Source organism: Bemisia tabaci, chromosome 10 (assembly GCF_918797505.1).
Source record: "Bemisia tabaci chromosome 10, PGI_BMITA_v3".
NCBI classification, from domain to species: Eukaryota; Metazoa; Arthropoda; class Insecta; order Hemiptera; family Aleyrodidae; genus Bemisia; species Bemisia tabaci.
The window spans coordinates 32,057,067-32,080,655 of record NC_092802.1 but is presented as its reverse complement, the minus strand read 5'-3'; the positions used below and the strand labels follow the sequence as shown (position 1 = coordinate 32,080,655).

Sequence of the window (23,589 nt, the reverse complement as noted above, 5' to 3'; positions counted from 1 at the left end):
TTTTAGTGACTGTCGTTTCCCTTACTTTTATCATTTCTCTCCTTATTCAATTTGCTCGCTTCGGAGTGCCGGGATCGCCCCAGACGAAATCAATTCTTCATTTGACGTCCACGTATGGACACTGATATCGTGGTGTGCTTTGCGCTTTGCGATACATCGATTGATCTGCCATTTAAACCCATTGAAAAAGATCGATAAACAGGGTGTTCGCAACGAATCCCTTAACAATCGATTCTTTACTATACCTTCAAATTAAGGAATATGGATAATCGATCATTCACGCCTCGCCAGTGACATCTATGCTGTCCACAAAATCACAGCTCGCAGTATCGTACTCATTTTCTCTCTTTAGGTAGCTAATTTCTAGGCGGAGGAGACACCGTATACATTTTAATTAAGGATTTAACAAAATTTTTAACACAGCATCATTAACATCATGGATGGAAAAGAATAGTTACCTACTCTTGCAATGCTGCCGTGCTGAGGAAAAATGCCGTATGAACCTTCAGGCGTTGCCAAATCTCAACTTTTAAAACACGAATTTCCTGATAAACTTATGAATATTTTTCTTCCAATTTTCAGACAATTTCGTTTGCAACTTCACTTACTTTACTCTATATCTATTACTCTTTACTTTATATCGACGATGTAAGTCCGTAGCCACTTATCTCCGTTAGCAACGTCGTAGACTTCCTGTCATACTTTATTTTTTGAATGGAAAACCACACAACAGAAATTTTTGAAAACTGCCGTGATTTTTCTTCTCAGTGCCAAGAAAATTCTGCGAGATCTTCAAGGAATGATGTCCATTTGTTCTCCTTTCCGGAGATTTTCAAACACCGCAAACGAAATACGTCGTCGCGGACTTACGCCGCGCCGTCGATATGCAACTCTTGTGGATCTTCTTTACTTGAATTTATTTCTTGGACTTATGGACGGCGTTTAACAGAAAGGAACCAAGCCACATCAGCTATTGTCAATTTTAACTGGGCAATTTATTTTTTTACGGGGAAACGTTTTTGCGGATCCCTTCGAAAATGCTGGGGAATTTGCTTCGCACTATGGAAAAAATTCACTGAAATTTGCACGAAAATCCGCACAACTGTTTTCATGCAAAAAATTAAATTAGCCAATTAAATTTGGCAATAGCGAATGTGGCTCGGTTCCTTTCTGTTTAACACGGTTTATATGAAACGATGAAATATAACTTTGTTGCGCTTAAAAAGTAATTTGGGGAGAGACCATGCCCATGCCTTCATTATTCTCGAGTCTCCTGAAGATTTTTTTTACTATTTTTTATTACTATCAGTTACTGAGGGTCCACCACCCCATACACAGTGTAGTAATTTTCCGACATGAAGGCGCAAATAGAGCGAAGGGTACGCCGAGACAACCTGCGATTTTCTAACGCTGTGACAACCTCGTGCCTTTCTTCCGAGAAGCATTACTCTCAATTTCCGTTCATTCGTGCGATGCCGTGCGCTCCAGTGGCGAGGCGTTCGATTATCGACATTTTCCCATTTGAGACTATGGTAAAAGATCGATTATTAAGGAGTTAGTTCCGAACACCAAGTATATCGATATTTTTCCATATGTTTAAATGGCAGATCAATCGATATATCGCAAAGCACGCCTCGCCGCTGGAGCGCTCAATTCATCAGACGGTGTAATCGCAGAGGATAACATATTCTCAGAATCACTCAGTCTATCGACTGAATCTCTGTAGCTATGCTTACCTGAGAGCTCTTTTTTAAGCCGTAAAAAAGCACTAACCGTCGCGGACGAATTATAATGGATGAGTTCAATTAAATCAATATGTCTGATGAAACCGAGGTAGACGGAAGGTCTCGGCCCAAATCTTGTTGGTTTACGGTCGACCGCAAGTTGAGATACCTAACCACTAAATTTGCTTTAAGTCGCGATAATTATATTCTAAACTCAAGTTGTATCGCTAAAAACAAGTTCAGTCGTAAGTACCGAAGTTCGGTGTTCCATAGCATCCCAACTAAGTGATTCGGTTTATCAAACTGAATTTTCGGTTTGTCAAACTGAATTTTCGGTTTGTCAAACTGAATTTTCGTTTTGTCAAACTGAATTTTTGGTTTGTCAAACCAAACTTTCGGTTTCTGAAACCGGACTTGTGCAGTAAAGTGATCTGACAAACAAAGTTTGGTCATGTATGCCGAACGTTCGGTTACACAAACTGAGGGTGCCAAAAAAGATGCTTGATTGGGTTCCTCCTGGGAGGAGGCGTAAGGAACGCCCAGTGAGAGGTTGGTGACAGGGGGTGGTAAATGAGATGAGGGAGTGTCAACTCCCTGATGATCTGTGGGGAGACCGAGCTTTGTGGCGATTAGGCGTCGTAAAGCGTCAAAGAGCGCTATAAAAGCGACTCATATATATTATATATGAACATTTTTCCTTTAAATTTTCAGAATCTTTAGGTAAAATCGCGAGCTAAATCATCTCAAAAATGGGGAGGAAAATATTCATACATTTACCAGAAAATTCGCGTTTTGTCAAAGGGAATTTGGCGACGCCTGGAGGTTCATACGGCGTTTTCCCTTAGCACGGCAGTATTGGAGTATCGATCCGCTGGAGCTCACTTTGACGTGAGTCTACACCGCTGTATTAATAAGCGCGATGTATGATTGAAGAGGATCATTGGGTCAGTAGCTCCAAACGAGCTACGAGTCACGAAAAGACAAGACATTCGTCCATCTGTCACCACTGATTCATCACCACTTTCATTCTTCGTGACCGACGGCACGGAGAAGAGCGAGCCACTCGCGATGGAATCCTCACTTGTCATTTCAGTCTATCGAACGAATTTTCTTTGGCACGTTTCACTCCCATCTGGACATGAATCACCACTTACTCGTTTTATTAATTATTGCAATAAATGGGCTACATCTTGAAATAAGGAACTACAATTTTTGGCTCAGTTCATATACAACGTATGGACCATCAAATTACCCCATGCACGTAAGTGTTTTTTCGGATGAACCAGAAATCGTAGTTCTTAATCATAGTTTTAGATCAGAGGCGGATTCAAAAGGGGGCGTAGAGGGTGCACCCCCCCTTCGCCCGAAAAAAGGAGGAAGAACAATACTGGAACGAAAGAAGGTAGTAGTGGGAGTAATACACGAGCAAAGAATACGTGGGAAAAAAGAAGGGAGGACGAACACTCAAACTGTTTATTAGATACTTTAAAATTTCGAAAATTTTCTGGTGGAATGTTCGTGTTCCTTAGCATGGCAGTATTAACCCGAATGTTGCGGTGCTACCACAATTAATTGGATATGTCCATATCATCCATCAATTTGGGATAGTGCCACAATGGAGATGTTGCATGTGTAAGGGATTTGCAATTGGACCATTGATTCTTCTGCAAAAGTTCTCGAGAAACACGATGTTGCCACTGGTTTTCTCTGAAATCAACTCCCAAGCTCAAAAAAAGCTCACAAAGTGAGGCCAAAATGGAGGGGATATCCCACCCTACCCTGAGAGTCCACCTCTACATCAAAACAAACTCTCCATGCAAAGATAGGAAGCCAGTACATTAGCAGGGTTGTCGTGTTTTCAGTCTTGGAGTCCCCAAATAAAGTGGCAATCCTTCTAATGTATTTCCTCCCTATCTTTGCATGGAGAGTTTATTTGATGTAGAGGTGGACTCTCAGGATAGCGTGGGATATCCCCTCCATGTTGGCCTCAACTTGAGAGCTTTTTTTAAGCTTGGGAGTTTATTTCAGAGAAAACCAGTGGCACCATCGTGTTTCTCGCAAACTTTTACATAAGAATCAATTGTCAAATCGCAAAGCCCTCACACATGCAACATCTCCATTTAGGGGATAACCTTTTACACTATTTTTTTTTGGTGTTATTGGATTCCCCCCACAATCACGCCTGAAATTTGACTTTCACTTCGGAATCACCCTGTTTTTCCTCGACATAATGTCGGCCCAGACTCCTTTCGGCTGGTCTGTCTCCGGACAGCGGTTCCTCCTTCCCGGATCGCTCTTCGTCGGCGGCGACACCGGTGATTTCCATCGGCGAAGAGGTTCAGCCCGGTCGCGCGAGTCGTTAGCCTTGGGATGGAGACGGATCGGATCCGCAAGTCTGTCTATTCTGAAAACAGTGTCAAGTTAGTTATCGTGATTAATTAGCCCGCGAATCGGCACCAAGTTCAACAAACTTTCAATGTCGTCGCGTCTCTCGGCCCCGAAATCCGGCTCCGTCGCCCGAGTTGTGAATGAATCATCGTGCGAATCCGTCCTTTTTCTTCCTCGAAACGTTGACCCTCCCTCGCCAGATCGACGATGTCCACGCTCGGTAGTGACCGTAGACAATACTGCCATGCTAAGGAAATCCACCGTATGAGCCACCCGGCGTCGCCAAATTTCCCTCGACAAATCACGAATTTCAGGAAATTTTTTGGATATTTCTCTTCCGATTTTTAAGAGGATTTCATTCTTAGTTTGATTTAGGAAGTCTGAAAATTTCAAGGGAAAACATTTTTAACTACTCTAAAAAATAATCACGGTGCACTGGAAAAAAAACACATTGGATCTAGAGTCCGACTCTTGAAAAGATTGACAAGAAAAAATACTCTTAATTTAATCGGATTTTTGCTTGAATCAAAAAGAAATCTGCTTAAATTAAGGGGCTTGGTTCTTGATTTAAGCTAGATTCTGATTGAATCAAGAATACTTTTTCTTGTCGATGTTTTTAAGAGTCTGGACTCTAGATCCAATGTGTTTTTTTTTCTTCCAGCGTGCAAACCATAAGAGGCGTCCTACATGGAAACGAGCTGTTTCAGGAGCAGTTATGAAAACAGCGGGTTGATTGTTGAATCGTTATCAAATGAACTTGATCGACCAATTCCCGTCTGAACAACGCTATTTATCGATCAAAGCCATTCGATAACGATTCAATGATCGACCCGCAGCTTCGCACCGCCATGCACAAATAAATCGCTGCGAAGTGAATCCATTCAAAATCCCTTCATTTCGGAAGGTATGCATTTTATCTTCGGGGAGTTAAAATAGTTGCTCGAGATCAAGGCGGACTTGTGGCAACGAGAGACATGGCACGCGACGCGATGTGGCGGCGCTTTTTGTTAACTTTTCAAGAATGAACCCACTCAAAACTCCTCCATTTCGGAGAGTATGCAATTTGATCTCCGGAGAGTTAAAATAGTTGCTCGAGACAAAAATAGACTGGCCGCACCGGGAGACATGGCATCTAGCGTGCAGCGCCTCGTATTGACTGTTGAAAAATAGACCCATTCAAAACTCCTTCATTTCGGAGAGTATGCAATTCCAACACATGGCACCTAAGTTTCGTCTAAGTTAATCCAGATTGACACTAACATAACAGATAAAATACTTCATGCAACAGAATTTCAAGGCTGGATTATGGAATTACATTTTTTTGTTCGATGATTAAGTTTTCCCCCATTTAAAATGAGTCGTGAGACCCTTTTTCGATAGAGCAATTCCTACAACTTTCAACGTTAGGAACACATATGTAGACGTTTTTGCGGGTTTCCTGACACAAAATCTGGGAAGAGCAGATCAAATTCCCATTGAAATCTCAGTTTTTTTTTTAAAAAAAATAAGTCAAATCTAGCGGTAATTATTACTCGAACGCAGCTGGAAGCATTTTTCGGCCCATTTTGCAACCCTAGGAGGCGTTGGGTGTGATTTAAATTTTTGTAAGGCCCGACGGTTGACTGGAACCTTGAGAGTCTGGAGTACACGTGACAGTACTTGCGGAATAACGAATGTGAGTTAAAAACTGGACCAAACTGGTGAGAATACGCATGCAAGTTTCATCTGTCTGTCCACATTGTAGGGTAATAAAGGATGGCCTTCGTCGCACTTTCCCGATCTGTGCCTTCATTACTCTCCTTTTCAGGCACACCGGAGGGGGGGGGGGGGAGGAGAGGGAGAAAAAAAAACGGTGGCTCCTGGCGGCTAACCGGAAATCACCATCGTCTAGCAACTTTTCAGTTTCGGTTTCGCCCGATGCATCACGGATTATAACAGCCCAGTGGCGTGGCGTGCTTTGCGATGGATCGAATGATCTGCCGTTTAAACCTGTGGGAAAGAATCGATTATCAGGGTGTTCGCAACGAACACCTTAATAATCGATTCTTTACTATAGCTTCAAATAGGGAACTATTGATACAAATCGGAGCACGCCACGCCACTGATAACAGCTATTAATTGACAACCTGAATGCCAATTTGCACTATTGCCTCTCTCACAATCCGTCTTTTCCCTCACAAAAAAACGTAACTTCATATCGATGTTGCCAAATTTCCCCGCGCAAATTGCATTTTTAGCCGGAGAAACTCGGGCTTTTCTGACTGAAAATTTCACTGATTTTTTTTTCTGATCATATCCCGAAACCAGAAAAAACTTTTAACAAAAAAGTACATTCTTGTAAAAAATTGAACTTTTCGAGTCAACTTTGGGATGAGGGCACGTTCCTTCGTTCGCAAAACGACGAAGCAACACTTGAGAAGGGGAAATTCAAAATTTGGTGGCCACCATCAAGTGTTGCAAAGATTGAGAATGTCATTTCTCTCCATAAAAGACCCTAAGCGTCCTGGCATCATGGAGAACTTGATTCGAATTTGTAATCTCATCTTCATGACTTACATCTTTATTCTCAGGGCATTAAAATCTCAAAAAATGATGAAAATAGTTGCAATACCGGATGGAGCTTAGCAGCTTTTGAAATCCCGCTCTTCTCTTGATGAACCATTCTGCGGTGCTGAGTAATTTCATTTGATAAAACACGAATTTCCTGGTAAACTTATGGATATTTTCGTTCTAATTTTTTAGATTTTGTCCGTAATTTCACCTGAAGTTCCAGAAAATTTCAACGAAAAATATTCATTAATTTTCTTAAAAATGAACGTTTCATTGAAGGAAATTTGGCAACTCGAATGTTCATACGGCGTTCTTCCTTAGCATGACAGTATTTGACAGGGGTAGGACTTACTACACTGAGAGGCCGTTCACAAAATACGTAACGCTGAATTTTGGAATTTAAGAATTTTGAAACCCTCTCCCCCTCGTCACAATTTTAAAACCACGGTGGGCGAGAAGCAATGCGCCGTCATTCCCCTACTTCGTTCTACTGTTAATTTTACGTGAAGTTATTGAATCACTCCCAATGAGAATTAAGTATTTACGGAGTCCATCGTACATTCTTCTTGCAAATTATTACGTTCAAGTTACATTAAGTGTCATATCGAGTTTCATCGATTGTTATTTACCTGAAGCTCCGTGAAAAACCCGGGGGTTTCTTCTCCCACTCTCCCCTATGAGAGTAATTTGTACCCAGCTTCCCAGCAGACAAGACTTGCTATCAAGCAAGTGTGTTTACACAGCTCTTCGAATTTCTTTACGCAGACGCAGCTATAAGATATCAGAAGAAAAGCAAATGTCTGCAATCAAGTGAGCTTTATCGTCACCTATTTGTTAAAAAAAAATTAAATTTTTACATGGCCGGATTCACCGACTTGCCGCCCCCTCTCATTCGTTTTGAAACATCAATAAAAACCATCAAGTGAACGTGCCAGCGGGGGAAGGATGCAGAAGACGCGGTTACTTGTGTTGGATACATTTTTTGGGAAAGCCCTGTCAACACTACTATAGTCCACGCCACGAAAAGTGGCGGGTGAGGGGCGGAGACAGTCGGCCGGTCTAGTCTATCGTTGAAGGGTTGAAGCGCAGGTATTGGCCGGTAGTTGAAACGGGGTAACGACTGGGCCAATACCTGCGCTTCAACCCTTCAACGATAGACTAGACCGGCCGACTGTCTCCGCCCCTTACCCGCCACTTTTCGTGGCGTGGACTATAGCAAAAGTTCACGGAACTCGGCGCGAGAGTTAAGTTTCGTAAACCTATCTCTGTGTGGACAAGGCCTTCCATTCATAAGAAATGAACGAAAAAGTTATGAAAGAACAAACATAAATGTGTATCAATGATTTTAACTTCCGTCGCCGCGCCGTGCAGACCGCACCGTGTTTGGCGCAATGCGTGAAGTATTCAGGCAGTCTTGTAGGCGCTATGCGTTTCATGCCGACCGCTGCTGAACGCACTGTGTTAGGCGCGATGCGTGAAGAATTCATGCATGTAGGCGCTATCCGTTTCACGCTGATCGCAATGACCGCACTGTGTTTGATGCAATGCGTGAAGTATTCGTGCAGTCTTGTAGGCGCTAATATGTGTTACATACCGATTGCCGCGCCGAGGGCTTCTCCTTTTCATAACAAGTCCTCGTCATCATTTCTCCCTGAGTCGCGCCGTTCCAGGCCAAATTGCGTGTTTGGTTTCTCTCTTAACTCGACTGATTAAAGGTGCTGTCTCTTGTATCACTAAGAGACGACAAAATTAGAAATTACTATACTCTCAGGAAATGAGAGGTTTTGTCGCCTTTTCTCGTTTGTAATTTTGTTTTTATAAATCGGATTTTTTTTATACCTACACTTTAAAAAATTGCAAATTTTTGCCGCCCCTTAGATTTGCCGCCATGGGCCGCGGCCCACGTGGCCACCCCCTTAATCCGGCCCTGAATTTTTACCTGATTTTGCTTTAGTGCGAGCTCAAATATTGCCACGTTGTGCTTATACTTTTCACAGCAAGGCTTCCACTTACTCTCTTTTAATATTGATGACAAATCATTTGAGTATACGAGGTGCTATAAAATGTCCGTTTTGAAGATCTCCCCGCACTGTACAATGATCTTTTTTCGGAAACTTCAAACAGTTAGCAGTTACAATTATCGTTGTAAGTTACAGTCATAGTCAACTTTAACATATACTTACAGTCAACGTAAACACTTACAGTTAAAATGTTAACAATTAAAGTTATCATTAAATCAGGCAGAACTATCTTTAATGTCTATCTTTAATGAACTCGAGAGATGATTTGGAGATACTTCTGTGGTAAATGTTAAAGTCTAACACAGCTTACGTAAATGGCTCTCTACGGTATGTATACAGATTGGATTTCTAAAAAGAGAGGGCAGACTAACTGAAGAGAGGGAGGAGGGGTAGGGAAAGAGAGGCAGAAAGAGGACAAAATCATGTTAGATTCTTCCTTCCAGTCACTTAAATCACATTTTTGGCTCTCTTGAATATTTCATGAACATTGCGTAAGGTCTCATTCGCAGGTCGCATCTTATACATCAAGTGTATTTTTTATACAATGAACTTCGCAACGCAACTCTGGCAGGTGCTCAGTGAATCACTTTAGTAGCTCAACCGTTATGCAAGAGCGAGGTCAAAGACCCATTCCGCCGGAAAACAGCTTCGGCGATATAATCTACAGTATTCGTAAGCTGGTTCTAGGTCTATCGCAATATTCTATGAAATCCACTTTTAATCAGTCAATTTGTTCTCCTCAAAACTAATGAATTTTTCCCCACAAAATTGTCTAAAATTCTCACCTTGATGCACAGTTGCGTATCCATATCTTTATCATCAAAATCACTATTGCGAAAGCTTCCCAACTATTGATGGCACCATTCATTTTTAAAGAGGCCGTCCGAAGGATATCCATGATTTTTGCGGTTATCAACAGGTGACAGTCCCTAGAAAAGACCGTTCTATTCAGATTTAGGAAATATCACGCAAATTTCTGTATGTTACGCGATGACAATCCTAACTGAGCAATTTGAACAGTTTAAATGTTATTTCTTCATCACAGTTCGTTCTAAAGTTCGACCGGGCCGATTTTAAGATTCTTGCGGCTATCGATAGGAGATATGGACTTCATTTTGCAGTTCGGAACTATAACTTCCGACCCACCTGTAAAAGCACTTATCTGGATAGAGAAACTAATGGTACATACGATGGTTCTAAACTGAGGCACAATTTATAGTTCCTAATTGCAAAATGTAGTCCATAAAGTCCCCAAATGAACTCGTTCTATGTAAATTAAATGGAATACATTTTGTAATTAGGAACCACAAGTTTTGGCTAACCTACATGAGCACATATCTGCATAGGCAAACTAATGACGCATTCGTTGTTTGTGGACTAAGCCCAAAATTGTAGCTCCCAATTTCAAAATATAGTCCAATTAGTGTGAGGTCAACACCATCCTGACGGGGATATTAAAATAAAAAAAAACCAAACATTTTCCCCTCGGTCTATTATAACCGTCCCGTTCAACCAGTAGGATCGTTCCATTTTCCTTTTGTCTCATTTACAGCCAGGGAGTTTGCGAAGGGGTCAGACGGAGCGAGGGCGCCCCCTGGGGGTTGGGCCTCATAGCGGTCAGGGAATTTACGGCAGTTTTTCGTGATAGGATCAGGGAAGCGCACGTTCAAAAGTCTTCGACAATTGAGTTGTTGTGAAAATAACTAGTTCAATATTGTACTCTTTATACTCCTCCGTGACCCCATTCTTCCGAGACTTACAAGGTGTTACGCACACTTTTACTAGCGCGTGCTGCCCACGGGGAAAACTCTGACCACTGGGTAGGACCTGAGACTCGAAGAAAAAATATTTTCCCCTTCTAAATGTTGGGTATCAAGCACATAATTTTCCCTATTGATTCCTGGACTCGAACCACAGCCCACAGCACCTTGATAACCAAATATATGCGTGTTGAGTGTACACACACTCAAGCTGCCGTGCTGAGGAAAAACGCCGTATGAACCTTCAGGCGTTGCCAAATTCCGATTGATAAAACACGAATTTTTGGGTAAACTTATGAATGTTTTTCGTCCAATTTTCCGGATAATGTTGTTCGCAATTTCACCTAAAGTTTCTGAAAATTTCAACGAAAAATATCCATAACTTTCCTCAAAAATGAACATTTTAAGAATGGAAATTTATCAACTCTCGAATGTTCATACGGCGTTCTTCATGCAGCATGAGCAGGAGCAATGTTAGACTTTTGATTCCGTGTGACCATGAGTTCGACTCCAAAAGCCAGCCTCCATCTTTGATTAAATAGAGGCAGCGCTTCGTTCTTGGAAGATCAAACAAAGTATCTGCATGGGAGATAACAGAGCCAAGAAGTTGATAGAGGAGAAAAAGTTGTATGAAACAATACGGCTGGTAATACCTGGAACGCGTAGTATTTTTCAATGTCTCTTAAAGAAATGGGGCCACATGAGCAAGTACGTCATTCTTCTGCCTCAAACAACGTATGATAGTCGCGTTCGATTTAGATCCAGTTGTGGGAAATTCAGTGGTAGGTATTATCAGTTGAACTTTTTCATGGAACAGCTGATGAGCGGACTAAATGAGGTGATTGATACATAAAGCATACGTAATGGATATGAAATCAGGCCCGACGAAATTAACGAGTACAATTAAAAATGATTCATCGATAGTGTATGCCTACCTGGGGTTGATTATGAATATCGTGAGATATGTTGGATGCTCGGCGGCCCGTACAGATCAGTGTTGGAAACTCACCTTTGAGTTTCAGGAGCCATGAGGCTTATCAAGCTCAATTTTTAGGGGCCAAATTGACTTTTTGCTCATGTATCACGGCGCACTCAGTGAAACGTTAGAATCCGGTGCCATGTGTCGAAATTTCAAATAATTAAAAACAGAAAAATTATGATTTTTTTTTTGCGATGGGGGTGGGCAATTTTTAGGGGCTATTCTTGTTGGCGCAGAGCTGCAGAGCCTGCATTTTATAGGTGTCATGGCCGATTTCTTAGGCGCGTTTCGCGCGTTGGCGCTTGTGAGTTTCGAACATTGGTACAGAGAGCGGATAACAAGGCGTTTTTACACAAATGACATCAAAAAGTCTCGGCTGAAAACGCAGCTTTCCTCAGTTGAATAAAAGACAATTAAAAATTTAAAAATCTAAGTCTTAGTGCTTGGCTATACCTTTCAAAACGAGAAGAATCATTCATCCTTAATTCTTTAAGTTTTATTTTGATAATAATGCTTAGGTTCTGTTAAAAATCTCGCACAATATCGTCAGAAATCAGTAAAATCATGGGATGACTATGAGTATTTTCATGACGCATTTTACCCCTACGTCAAGATCCTGCAACCTCGATGTGAAGAATAATACATCCATGTAACATTTTGTGTGACCTCTTTCATACATCAATTAAACTTGTCTACTGCTGGGGGTTTTGAATACATTCAGAGTCAATACATATGCATATTGAAAGACTTGGATGTAGGATTGAGGTAATCGCACAGTGCAACAAAAATTGCACATCATTTCGCATTTATAGAGATTCTCAATTCGCAATATTCAGGTCAGGATTATTGAGACATTATTTACCTCTATCATGCCTCCCACTTTACCCCGCTTAGAGAGTCCAGAATTACTCGAGATCTGGGTTCCTGACGATTCGATGACATACTCTTTCGGCAGCTCAAGGCCAGTCACATAATGGTTCATCAATGTCCGATTAATGCTGTCCACATTTTGGTCTAAATTGCATGCTGACTGGATAAGTGTCGAATAAGTGGGTACTCGGACTCAAAACCTCGCTACAGCTGCAATTGATTGCATATTGAAGTATTCAATTTGCATTTCAATAGGGGTCTTTTAGATGGATGGAAATAATGCAAGGTAGCGTGCATTTCAATTTATATGAAGTCGTACTGAGACAGTCTGAAAAATTACCAAGCTCTGTTTGGGGCGGGGGTGAAATGGTGATATACTCTACGAAAGACGCACGTATGAAGGAAGATATAAGTAAAACATCCACTGGAAAAAAACCACATTGTATCTACAGTCCATACTCTTGAAAACATTGACAAGAAAAAGGACTCTTGATTCTATCAGATTTAAGCTTAAATCAAAAGTAAATCTGCTCAAATTAAGAGGCTTGGTTCTTGATTTAAGTTTAATCTGATTGAATCAAGAGTATTTTTTCTTGTCGATGTTTTTAAGAGTCTGGACTCTAGATCCAATGTGGTTTTTTTTCCGGTGTGATAAAGGTTTCGTTACAAACCTTAACGAGCTGTCCAAATCAAATTTGGGAGTCGAAGTAAAGTATTTTGATTTGACCGGTTTTGACCAGTATGTTTTAAGAGCTCCAGATGACAAATTTAAAATTTTACACACGGAGAAAAAAACTTCGCGCGGGGGCCTCGAAGTTGAGGTCATATGGATCTCTGAAGTTTTCGGATCACGCACCCGAAAACTTGAAGTCCAGCTGCTGAAGTTCGGGTCAGACACCTGAAGACTTTTGTAAGTACCTGAGTTATTCAGATGTGTGACCCGAACCCTTCGGTACATACCGAAGTACTTCAGATGTCTGAACCGAACTTCGGCAACTAGACCTCAAATTTTCCAATACTTACATGTCATCATCTCAATCAACCAATAAAAAGGTTATTCAACATGCTCCAGACCCCTCAATTATCCATGCTAGTTTTACTGCACTGCACATTAGGTGCATCATTAGGAGTATGAAAAATTGAGGGCCCGTCCGGGATTTGAACCCGGGACCTCCTGCACCCAAAGCAGGAATCATACCCCTAGACCAACGGGCCAACTTGATAGCCGCAACACTTGAATTTGCACTGAGTCTACATTCTGCCGTGCTAAGGAAGGACATTCGAGAGTTGCCTAATTTCCCTTAATAAAATGTTTATTTTTGAGGAAAGTTATGAATATACCTCCTTGAAATTTTCAGGAACTTTAGGTGAAATTGCAAAAAACATTATCTGAACAATTGAAAGACAAATCTTGATAAGTTTGCCAGGAAATTTGTGTTTTGGAAATGGAAATTTGGCAACGCCAGAGGGTTCAAACGGCGTTTTTTCTCAGTACGGCAGCATCGTGTCAGCGTTGATTTTGAGAAAATAATTAAATAGTAGAATTTGTGTTTATACATTTTTTACTAGAAAATTTTATATTCCTTCACTACCCGCTAGATTGATCTCCCATCTCCTCTGTTTTCCTCTCTCCTCCATTTTTAGCTTCAACAACAAAAGAACACGGAAATTCATCATAAATCATTTTTAAGAAAATTTCCCGCTCCTTCTACCAGGAAAACTTTTCAGTCCTGCAACTAACATTTAAATAATCTGCCAACTAAAAACCATCGAAAACTCGCCCCGAGATTTCGCGCAAAAGTGAAGAAGCAAATATGTCAACGATAGTCTTAAAGGGACTCAACCTACTTGTTACTACCTTTTGCTGCTGAACCTAGAGATGACCTCAGATTTTCTTGTATCACCTCAAAATTTTTTGAAAAATTAAATATTCCTTAGGCTTTTGGAAGTTATTTTGGGTGTATGTAAGAATTTTAAATCGTTCGTGTTTGTGGAAACAAAATAGTTGGAGATCTTCCCGTATGCCGGTCGGCCTCTCTTCGCTAACTGATGGATTTTTTTTTTCATCATTCATACAACGAAATTTTCTATCTTAAGAACGATTTGCCTCGTATTCTGAAATGTTTCATTCCAGTGGCGAGGCGTGGGGATTATCGATATTTTCCCATTTAAAGCTATGATAAAGAATCGGTTATTAAGCTGTTCGTTGCGGGCACCCTGTTAATCGATTCTTTTCCACAGGTTTAAATGACGGACTAATCGATACCCTGGTAAAAATTGGCAGTAGAATCTGTGTTCCAAAATACCATAGACCTACAGCCGGCTGTAAGATTTCCAATAGCTTCTATAGCCGGCTACACAATTTCTTATAGCCTTTTATAGCCGATGGCGATTATAAGCAACAGCCAGGCGATAAAGTGTATGCTAAACGTCACTAATTACGGATGCTAGGACTTAGTGAGTTTTTCGAATACAGCTCTCTTTTTGGGTCGTAGTATCTTGATTTATTTTGGGAGAAAAGCTCCGTACTTTTGATGGATGCCTGCCATTACTAATGTATTAGAGCGCATTCAGTTTCGTATGATACTGTGCAATACCTCTAGTGTGAAATAGTTGCTTCAAGCGCCGTGGTAGGCGGGCAGCCAGCGCGAAATACGCATTGGCGCCTACAAACCTAACAGGGATACTTCACGCGTTGCGCAATGCGTGAAGTATCCCTGTTAGGTTTGTAGGCGCCAGTGCGTCGCCGCTCCGCTTTGTGTTAGGCTCTAATATTTAATCTGGCGGAGTCAGCGTTATTCAACTCATGATTTTGAAATTTTTGCACATCCTTTATGGATTATTCTCATTTTAATTGATGAAAAAAAATATGTATTAAAGGAAAATATAATGTGTGTTTTGTAAATATTAAGGTGATTCCGAATCAAACTTAATGATTTCCAAAGCACACGAATTTCTACACAATTTCTTATGGCCTTTTATAATCGATGGCGAAAAAGCAACAGCCGGGCGATAAAGTGTAAAGCCCGGGGATAGGAACGTTAGCCCGGCTGCATAATTTTTTATCGCTTCGTATAGCCCGGCCGTATGATTTTCTCCACATTCTATAGCCAGCTATATGATTTTCTGTAGCCTTCTTTAGCCGGCTATAAGAATTCTTATGGTATTTTGAAACGCAGCTCTTATTGCCAATTTTTACCAGGGTATATCGCAAAGCACGCCACGCCACTATTTTATTCCCCAGCTGGGCAGTTGGAGAAACAAGCAATTTCATTATTATTTAAAACTGAAGTGGAAAAAGAACACAAACTCAAGAAAGTCAAAGCTGTGTGAAAACGGTGGTTGTACTTTCACCAATTCGCATTTTTTCTATCATCTAGAAACACCCAACTTCCACTGAAACCGCGCTGAAGGTCAATCGTCTAGTAGTGACGTCATCGACAAGGGGGGTCCGCCGGCCAATCGGACGGCGGGAAAAATAATAATTGACATCGTGATCGACTACTCCCGCTGTGATAACAAGAAACCGCGACAATTGCCCTTAACACTTTATTGCCGCTAATTCGTCAACCTCCGCCCCCTTAACTTCTGACCAGTGACCCGGCGTGAACGATCGATTATCGACAATTCCCCATTTGAAGCTATGTCAAAGAATCGATCATTAAGGTGCTCGTTGCGAACATCCTGTTTATCGATCCTTTTCCATAGGTTTAAATGACAGATCAATCGATATATCGCAAAGCACACCACGTCACCGCTTGTTTCCGTTCATCAGCCGCGCATCCACCGAACACTGGCAAGTTTTATAGCATCGGGGGCGTTGGGGTTCATGCGTTGATCGTTGTGCCGTATCCAGTGCCGTGGCGTGCTTTGCGATTTATCGATTGATATGTCATTCAAACCTATGGAAAAGGATCAATATACAGGGCGTTCGCAACGAACACCTTAACAATCGATTCTTTCCCAAAGCTCAAATGGGGAAATATCGATATTCGATCATTCACGCCTCGCCGCGGCACACATCACGATGCAAGAAAAAGGGAACAGGTGACCACTGACCCTGTACTCTCATAATCTGTAGTGGCTCACCGATATCATTCTTAACTGCTTTGCGAGCAAATACGCCTTGAGGCTATGCAATATCACGCGTCTCCGTGAGTTGAGTACTGCCTATGCACGTAGAGTTCGAGCAGAGAAGCGTGAACACTTGATATCTGATGATTTACGAGTCTAATGTATAGATATATCTCGGATTTCCAGGAATATGAAAGTCTACCTTGAAGACAAACAACAACAACAACATGTGATTATTGCCGGGAAAAGTAAGCATTGTAAGGGAAAATTATCAGATTGCCAATACTTTGTAGAAACTGCTTACCTGATACCGTGCACCGAGCGATAAAAATAATTACAAGGTACGTACGTATTGGATGAGCTGTCTGCTGTTAATGAGAGGAGTGGTGGTGTGAGTTGAAAAGAAAAACATGAACGAGTATTGCTAGAAAAATAACATTACTTTCAAGGAAAGGGAGAAATCTTTTAATGATGATGCTTTCATTCTGCCTTGCTAAGGAAGAACGTCGTATGAACCTTTGGGCGTTGTCAAAATTCCTTCAATAAAACACGAATTTACGGGAAAAATTGTGAATATTTTTTTTTCGAATTTTTAGACCATTTTGTCACAATTTAATCGAAAATACCTGAAAATTTCAAAGATAAATATGCACAACTTTCCTCAAAAATACATGTTATATCCAAGGAATTTTGGAAACTCTTGAATGTTCATACGGCGTTCTTCTTAGCACGGCAGCATTCTTATGGTGAATATTCGGCACCTTAGAGATTGATCGGTGAACGTTATACCAATTAACAAAATGTATCCACTATTAACCTCAACGACGGAGAAATCACATCTTGCGGACCACAATGATAAGACTTTCTAAAACTCAACATATCATACGTTTATTAAAGCTAAACCATGTGAGCTAATCCAAACAATGTCAATGGATACTAGAGATCATACTCAGTAGTTGTGCCAATCCTGTATAAATTCATGTGCTAATAAAAAAAAAAAACAATATTATTGAAAGCATAATATTTATTCTCATTTTAATGCCTGTAAAAAGTCATGCGCGCGCTATGCGACTTAATTATTCTGAATTTTTCTATTCTCCTGAACGTGTTTTCAAAGTCACATTAACGATCACTTGAAAAAGTTTTGGAACGAAAATGTCACGTATAACCATATATACCATCCCAGGAGCTTCAAGTATTATCAAACATCAATGAGACCGCACCGACAAGAATGAAACAAAATAAACATCGAATGTCCGATCTCTTTGGATTCATTTAGGCATACTCACTGTTTCGTAACAAATACCACCTGATTCAGACTCCATCAATCAACACTTATCTCTATTGACTTATTTTATCAGCTAAAGTGGGTGCTTGGAATAGCCTTAAGTACCACTTGCCGATGCTCATCCAGACACTTTTATTACTTTTCGAACACTTGGAGTCGAACCCAGGACTTTCCGTTCGCAGAGCACTTTAAAGTCCGAATCTAGTGGTAGCAATTTTTTTCATCGCATTGGCTTAGCATTCAAATTGGTATATTTTCCTTTTATTAAGGAGCCTTTATCACCCTTAATTTGATTAATACCTACTGCATACATTAAATTATCAACGGCCCATCAGTTCACGCAAAAAAAATGACGATTCTTCATACGCTGCGAGAAGTTATATTCCTACTGTGTACTTCTCGTAACAATTACTATTTGTGTTCATTTACAGGCACTTTTGAGAAGCTCAGTTGAACTGCGTTGGGCAGAAACGAACTAAGTCACGTCAGCTTTTGCCAAATACAGCCGGGTAATTTATTTTTTTACGAGAGAACGTTTGTGCGGATTCCTCTGAAAATTTTAAGGCATATTCTTCGTAATGGTCAGAAAATTCACCGTTATTTGCACAAAAATTCGCACAACCATTTTCTTGTAAAAAATGAAATTGCCTCGTTACATTTGGCAATAGCTAATGTGGTTTGGTTCCTTTCTGCGTGAGGTGGTCCAATTGGTCCAACAGGATATGCCTGAAACATTTATTGAGCGTTCCAGCAGTTGATGTACACAGCGAGTTTTTATCATGCGCGAATTCTAATTTGGATGTTGGAGTTTTTTAGCCATTGTGCGTAAAAAGTTCAGCTTAAAGCTGATATCTCATTGCAGAGAGAAAGAGCTCACACACAAGCACAATTGGACCGTGTTTAACAGAAAGGAACCAAACCACATCAGCTATCGCCAAATTTAACTGGGCAAGTCAATTTTGTACGAGAGAACGTTTGTGCGGACTCCTTTGAAAATTTTAAGGACTTTTTGTCGTACTATGAGGAAAATTCTCTGAAATTTGCACGAAAATCCGCCCAACCGTTTTCATGTAAAAAATTAATTCGTCCAATTAAAGGCAATAGCTGATGTGGCTTGGTTCCTTTTTGTCTAACGCGGTCCAATTTTCCCTCAAAGAGATACGCTGTTTGGAGCAACACTACTTACGTCCAATCAGGGAGGTAACTGCAGACGCGTTTCGGCCTTGTTGGGCCAATCCTCAGTGTAGTGCAGGCTCCTGAATTTCCTGCTATCAAGCTCGAGAGGTCGTTAAAAACGGCTTGAACGTGGGTTTAAAGGGGGGGGGGGGTTGTGGAAACCGCCCTTTCTCTGATGCTCTAAAAAATGTAAAAAACCGTGCTTACGGAAAATGGAGTTAGATCGCCAGATGAAAATCACCGAGACCGGATCTTCAGAACTTTTCCCCCAGATAACCAGCTCATCTTTGATCCATCAACCTTCGGATCGGAGTTAAATGGAACGTCGCGAAATTGCGCAAAAATTCAGCACTTTGTATTGAAGCCGCGGTTTCACTGGCAGCGCGCGAAACGAAATTGGCCTTGAGGATGAATGTAATGATTTTAAGGTGATTCGATGGACGCCATATTTTGTGTCAGAACGGCATGCGATACATTGCATCAATTGGCTTCATTTTTTCAGCTACTCGTCATTTTTCTCCACTTTTGAGAGAGAAGCCAAACACGTAATTTGGCCTGGAGCGGCGCGGGGCAGAGAGAAATGATGAGGACTTGAGATGAAAAGGAGAAGCCCTTGGCGCGGCGGCGGCGGCGGTCGGCATGTAACACATATTAGCGCCTACAAGCCTGCATGAATACTTCACGCATTGCGTCAAACACAGTACGGTCAACAGCGGTCGGCGCGGCGTGAAACGCACAGCGCCTACAAGCCTGCATGAATACTTCACGCATTGCGTCAAACACAGTACGGTCAACAGCGGTCGGCGCGGCGTGAAACGCACAGCGCCTACAAGCCTGCATGAATACTTCACGCATTGCGTCAAACACAGTACGGTCAACAGGGGTCGGCGCGGCGTGAAACGCATAGCGCCTACAAGACTACATGAATACTTCACGCATTGCGCCAAACACAGTGCAGTCTGCGCGGCGCGGCGGCGGAAGTTAAAATCATTAAACTACATTTATGTTTGTTCTTTCATAATGTTTTAGTTCATTTCTTATGAATTGAAGGCCTTGTCCACACAGAGATAGTTTACGGAACTTAACTTTCGCGCAAAGTTCCGTGAACTTTTGCTAGTAGTGTTGACAGGGCTTTCCCAAAAAATGTGTCCAACACAAGTAAACGCATCTTCTGCGTCCTTCCCCCGCTGGCACGTTCATTTGATGGTTTTTATTGATGTTTCAAAACGAATGAGAAGGAGGCGGTAAGTAGGTAAATCCTGCCCTGTATGGGAACCCTGAGGGTTCACTTAAGTCACTCTGGCTACACCATGGATGTTCGTCTTTGGCTGAAACTTTAAAGCAAACCCAGTATTTTAGCAATCGTTTTTGACAAATTTCGATTTTTGCTCACTCTTGCCATACTTTTACCCTTACATCATTGAATCCAGTCATGCAACACTGAAGAAAAAGTCTTTTGGATTCTGAGTCCAGACTCTTAAAAAATTCCTAGAGAAAAAATACTCTTGATTCAATCGGATTCTTGCTTGAATCAAAAAGGAATCCGCTTAAATTGGACAGTGTTTGGAGGCGTTTGGAAGCGTTTGGAAAGAGCCAAGCCACAATAACTATTGCCAAATTCAACGGAGCAATTTCATTTTTTTCACAAGAGAAAGTTTAAGTTGATTCCTTCGAAAAGTTTTAGAAATTTTCTTCAAATACAATGCAAAACATTCACTGAGATTTGTACAGAAATCCACAGAATCGTTTTTACGTAAAACATTAAATCGCACAAATTAAATCTGGCAATAGCTGATGTGACTTGGGTATTTTCTGCCAAACGCTGTCAAATTTAAGCGGATTCCTTTTTGATTCAAGCAAAAATCCGATTGAATCAACAGTATTTTTTCTCGTCAATTTTTTTAAAAGTCTGGACTCTCAATTCAAAAGCCTTTTTTGAGCCACGCAGTTGACTTCGCATCGCTCGCACTCTCTGAAACCGTGGCTTTAAACTGTCTGAGCCCCAAACGGTAAGATCTAATCAGCCGTGCTGAGGAAAAACGTCGTATGAACCCTCAGGCGTTGCCAAACTTCCTCTGGTAAATAACGAATTTTCGGGAATATTTCTAATTATTTTTCCTCCAATTTTGCAGATAATTCTGTTCGCAATTTTACCTGAAGTTCCTGAAAACTCCAAGGAATATTATTCAATACTTTCCTCAAAAATCAACATTTTATCGGAAGAAATTTGGCACCACCCGAATGTTCATACGGCGTTTTTCCTTGTGATGATACGGGGGAGGGAGAACTAAGCGCAACAGACTCAAAGGAGCCGGCTACGAAGATACTCCCACCACAACGTTTAAAAAACGCATAAGTGCCAGAATACCAAACGACACAAAAAGCGCAAGATTAGTGGAACTTCTAACGTCCACGAGGTTTCAACGCTTGTGCAAATTGGAAATCAAACCGTCGGAGTCAACGTCTCGACGTACGGCCGACCTTCAATGATAAGTTCCCGACCTAAATTCACGAACCTTCCTCCTTCATCGTTCCGCTGATTCAGCGATGCTGCGGGTTCGTGCACGATCGAGAACTTTCGCGGATGAGATGGCGGGTTAAGTGGGCGGCTTTTTGGCGACGTGGCAACGCCGAATTTGAACGTCTAGGATTGAATCATTATGCCTCGCTCAAGTGGAAAAAGGCGATTATGTTAATTTGAGATGTTGAGTAAATAGTCATAATCGGATTAACTCTCGTTCGACCAAATCGTTCGGAGAATCCAAGTTTCCGATTTTTTGCTGGATCGGAGGGAAAACAATTCGGCTTCGACTGACGCCAGTCCTTAAAAATTAAGGAAATGACTGAGGATCTTAAAGACTAAAGCCTAAAGCTTTTAACTATCTACTATTTAAAAGAGAAAAAAATCGACTTGTTTGTCTTTCAGACCGCCTCCATTCCCCGTTCTAATGTTTTTTTCGTAGGTATGTGAAATGGGAGTATTTCCGCCAAAAGGAATTATGTTCGCAAGGATTGCATTAAGATTTGCGCCGCCACAGAGTTCTTTTCGATTTTATTCGTTAGCACATTTTTTTTCTCTTTTTTTCTTTTTAGCGTAATAAGTAAATCCAAACTTTGTAGCCCTGGTTGGATGGCATCATTCAGAATTGGCCGAACTGCATTTCGAGTTTCTCGTTGCCTAATTGGACGTATTTCTACCAAACGGAACTATGTACATTATGCCATGAGCCCTGATATGCCCCATAAGAATATATATTCTTATGGGTCTTAGGGCCCATGTTTTAATGCACATAGTTCCGTTTGGCAGAAAAACGTCCAATTCTATCTCTCACCTATTATGTTTTTAATGATCAGATATTAAGGATCACAATGTCCTGAAACTTCTACAAAGCACCGTTATGGATCGTAGAGAATATATTTAAAATATTTCAAGTCCGAATGTGGCTTCGTTTTTTGCCGAAAAATGAAAGAGATTGAAATCAAGGTTACAACGTGTACGTTTAATATAAAGTTCGGCTATATTGCATATGAAATAATTACTGGTATCAAAAATTATACTTCCAAAATATTGTATTGACTTGGTTGTGCGTCTCAAAGAGTCATCTTGCGTCGCACAATGGTTCGAGTCGATTAGAGAGGTCGAACATGAAATGTTTGACTTGAACTGAAAATTTTGATGTTTATTTCGTCACATATTAAAGGGTATCCCGGGATAAGCATGTCAAAATGCCCTTGTGAACGGATTTTTATTTTAACCATTTTAAGTCATCAAGGGTGTCCTAAAACTTAGGTTTTGGGGAATTTTAGCCCCCCAACCCCCTCCGCCCCCCTCAGACCCCCAAAAACCGCTTTTTGGGGCTATTTTTGACTATGCTAACGTCTTTTCCTCATAACTTTCGTAATTTTCGATAGAATTGAACCAAAATTTGTCAGAATCTACATAAATTAGTTTAGTTTTTGTAGAAAAAAATTCATAATCATCGGATAATATTTTACCTTCCAAAAAATTCGTAAAATTTAAAAAAAAAATCATTTTTTTCCTTTTTTCGCGCTACGTGACGTATGGAAACGAGGACACAAACGAAAATTGCCTCTATTCTTAAGTTATACATCCAATAAGATACAGAAAAAGTTTCGTGTTGATCGGAGTGGTGCGCCATACTTAAAAACGCAATTTTCTAACCTCAAAACGGCCAAAATGCCACCATAGCCTCCTTTGATGACTAGGCGTGGAGAAATATGCAGAGAGAAACATCCGGTTTTATCATCTCACCTCTTAAGTGATCCACTTAAGTACCTTGAGCCAAAATTTCGAGTTGATCAGAGCGGTGCGCAACACCCAAGCACGCAATTTTCTAACCTCAAAACGGTCAAATTGTCCATTTCGGCACCAATTATCACTCCGTGTCAAAAAATAAGAAGAGGGACATCCGGTTTTATCATCTCACCTCTCAAGTGATCTACTTAAGTACCCTGAGCCAAAATTTCGAGTTGATCAGAGTGGTGCGCAACACCTAAGCACGCAATTTTCTAACCTCGAAACGGCCAAATTGCCCATTTCGGCTGATTTCGGCACCCATTATCACTCCGTGTCAAAAAAAAAGAAGAGGGACATCCGATATTATTGTCCTACCTCATAAATCAGACTCTTAAGTACATAAAGTCGAAATTTCGTGTCGATCAGAGTGGTGCGCAACACCCGAACACGCCGTTTTCTTGTTAATTTAGTTACTAGAATTTGCCAGTACTCAGTGCACTA

The 23,589-nt window shown here is 41.0% G+C and overlaps 1 non-coding gene across 1 annotated transcript; it reads right to left on the bottom strand.

Annotated features, from left to right (window-relative positions):
* Positions 1–13,435: 13,435 nt before the first annotated feature.
* On the bottom strand, positions 13,436–13,507 carry TRNAP-UGG (transfer RNA proline (anticodon UGG)). Its single transcript has one exon. It is a non-coding gene; the product is annotated as a tRNA-Pro (tRNA).
* Positions 13,508–23,589: the final 10,082 nt, after the last annotated feature.